Below are 3,359 nucleotides of genomic sequence, written 5' to 3' on the forward strand. Positions count from 1 at the left end.
GTCCTGCCGTGCTGCCTGGAACATTAAGGAACAGCAAAAGGAGGTTGTACGTGGTCTCTATGCTTTGGAAGCAGACAGTGCAGGGGCACACTGCTAGATGTTATTACTGCTAGGGAGAGCAGGGCATTCTGCTAGCCATTCCCTCACTAGTTCCATGGAGCTCCAATAGATTACCTGCACAAGCCAATGTAACCCCAAGACTGTATTACCAACATAGAAAAAGTTCATTTTTTTTCCCAACAGCTTCCATAAAAGGCCCTTCCACCAGGATGAGGGATCAGGCTGAATGCAGGTTTCAGGATTTGTCCATTCAATAAACAAAATCAGAGTTTTTCTTTGTCTCTTAAATATGTGCTAAATTGTGTGGCTATTAACAAAAATATCCTATTGATTCAAATGGTATAAACAAAAGGCTGCTTCTTTGTCATTCAGATATTCATGTGTACCATTAGAGGAGCTGACAGGCTCTGCCTGGGTATTACAGGGAACTACAGGCTTCAAAGGGTTATAGACTCTAAAGCCAAAACTAAATTAATTATTAACTTGTAAAAGAGATTGATTAGGTCCAGGGCAAAAGTTGATATTATAATAATCTCTAATTTAGGAAGCAAATAATGTTATTATTCTCTCAGGTCTCACAATGAAATCCTCCTTCCTAATCCATTAATACACTCGGCAGCACTTCAGGATAGAAATGTACTTGTCAATACAAAAAAATAGTGTCTGACTGAGGGGCTGCAACATGATGAAAAGAGTTTGCATAAATTCTACATCCTTATTTTCACTAAAGTTAAAGGGTGACTTTTTCAGCTGCTCAAACTCAGCACAGGAGCCCAGGGAACGTGCCACAGGCTGCAGAAGCCTCTCTGAGACCCTGCTGCCATTAAAGGTGGGTACTTTTCCTTTTTTCCCACTCACAGCTACTTGCCCCCACTGCCTCCTGACCATGAGCAGTGGGAAAGCTCCAACCCCTGATTGAAAACAAACTGTGCAGAAGGAAGGCTTCTCTCAGAACACCATTGCTCTCCCTTCCCTGTGACTGCATTACATGGGCAGAGCTGGCACAGGTGCAGGGGCAGGAGCATGAAACCAAAGGGTGTGAGGGGGTCTCCCCACAATTTTAGGTCCACTTGAGTCACTCTTACAGTTCCTACTCAGTATGAATTTAGGTTATTTCAGGTTATGCAAAACCAGGAAATTGATAAACTTTATGTCTATAAGAAAATATCTTAATTTCTATAGCAGTCTACTATTAAGGTAGCTTGCATTTCTCCATGTTAGTTATGCCGACAAAGGAGGGAAAAAAGGACTTTTTATCTCTACCAATTTTCTTTAGTTTTTGTTTAACTTTATTTCTGAGAAAACTTGTGAAAATATTTATACAAGCAAATAGGTACCACAAAGACCTATCTTGATTCATAAATAGAACCTCTAAGTCAGAATCTGGCTTGCAACAAAGGATATAGCCATCTGCTTTGAGTACCACTGTTATAGATTCTGCAGACAACTGATGAAACTAACCTGTTTTAATGGAAGATATTAACTTCAAGGGTAATTTCAGTCTAGGAATTCCACCCACCAACACTGTGGAAACAGGATACAAAATTGCAAACATTACATCATCAAAATTATATTGCCTAATTATTCCCTTGTGTACATGGAACAGGAACTAGCAACTTTGGATAGTGGTTGACATCTTCTCCAGACATCACATCCACTGCTGGGCTCACTGTGGTGCCCTGGGAGTTCACAACAAGCAGATCATGTGTCCACAGGTGATACAATCTTCCCTTGCTTTCAAATTACTCGGGGGTTATATACAACCCTAAGCTTGTTTGTCTCTTTTAATTTTTCCTGAGTGGTGATGTGGAGATTGATACAATTCAAATCAAAACAGGATTGTTTCAGGAAAGAAAGAAAAGTTTTTATAAAAATTGTTTTAAGACTGATAAAATCTGATGACCTGGTAAGAGCACATACTTCTTACCACTGTGAACTAGATCATTAACTATTGTTTTGCTAAAAGATGTCAGAAGAAGAATTTCGCATTGAATATTTAAATATTTCAAGTTTAGGAGGCACACAGAATTCAGAAAATTTGAACTAATAAGCCTCTGTAAAAGATCACAGATTCTTTTCTGCTACAGAGGCACTAGAAAATTATTAAAAGTATAGAAATTGCTTGAACTTTTTGAACCCTACTGGGAAAAAATTGAATAAGAATTGTCATCTTCTGGTAGTGTTGCATTTTATTTATGGTTTTTAGTGCTTTTGGACTTTGTGCTTTTCTTCCAAAGTTGGTTCAACATGCATGTTGATCATGACACAGATGAGATGTCTGAAATGAGACATGGCCTGTAAATAAATTCTTAGTAAGCAATCCAGGGTTGAATGGCCTTTTTCCATAGTTCTTTTAGTTTCCTTACAGATTAAATACAACACAAGATATTTCAGTGAAAATGCATGAAATTTTTCTCTTAATTCTGTAAAGTCGGTGCTACATCCTTTTATCCAAAATATTATAATGTACTTTTTTCTACCCTATCTTGTAAAATTGTGACTTTTAGTCCTACTTCCTGAACCTTTCACTGTATCAACAGTATCATCCTTTTTTTTTTTTTTTTTTACATGCCTCATTTGAAACCCGGGTGCCTGGCACATCCCCTTCCATCACAGCAAGGGGTGGAGAAACCTGACCATGGACTGTCTGTGTACTCAGCATTCCATCTAGTGAAAAACAGAACATGATAGGTTCATAAATTGTTTCCTGTGACCTAAACTGAGCTGTCTGAAGTCTGCTCTTTGGGATTGCGTTATAATTGCTGTCTAGAAACTTCTTTCCTGGTTGCTGCCTCTCAGCCCTGGCAAAAACCCCATCTCCTGACAGGAGTCCTTCCAGCAGAGAAACACCTAAGAGTCTTTCACCTTTTGCTCTCCCCTTCATGCTGAGCACAGGAGGCTGGAGGAGGCTGCTGAGGGACAATAAGAAGTCTTTCTTCTCCCTGACTGTGTCCTTGTCCCTGCAGTTCTCCCACTGGCTGGCATCTGGGAAACATCAGAGCATTGCTTCATGACACACTGGTGCAATGCTGAAATGCAGCCATGTAAACCTAACCCTGTATAATGTAGTTCATCTCCTTTTCTCTGCAACTCGAGGTAGACTCCAGCAAACATGGGATACTCACAGTGTAAGTACAGATAACCTCTGAACTCATTTGCCAGGACATGTGCCTGGTTTCACACTGACACAAGTTTGGAGTCAATTTACTGATGCTAAGGAGTTACTAAAGAGCAGCTGAAGAGCTGCTGGACAGCCACAGGACCTTTCTGCTCCCATGTGGAGGTTACACTTACCTGTA

At 40.0% G+C, this 3,359-nt stretch overlaps 1 long non-coding RNA gene across 1 annotated transcript; it reads left to right on the forward strand.

Annotated features, from left to right (window-relative positions):
* The first annotated feature begins 614 nt into the window (after nucleotides 1-614).
* Nucleotides 615-2,702, forward strand: LOC134429364 (uncharacterized). Its single transcript, XR_010030577.1, has 3 exons — nucleotides 615-889; nucleotides 1,667-1,775; nucleotides 2,677-2,702. It is a non-coding gene; the product is annotated as an uncharacterized LOC134429364 (long non-coding RNA).
* Nucleotides 2,703-3,359: the final 657 nt, after the last annotated feature.

Source organism: Melospiza melodia, chromosome 1 (assembly GCF_035770615.1).
Source record: "Melospiza melodia melodia isolate bMelMel2 chromosome 1, bMelMel2.pri, whole genome shotgun sequence".
Lineage (NCBI taxonomy): Eukaryota > Metazoa > Chordata > Aves > Passeriformes > Passerellidae > Melospiza > Melospiza melodia.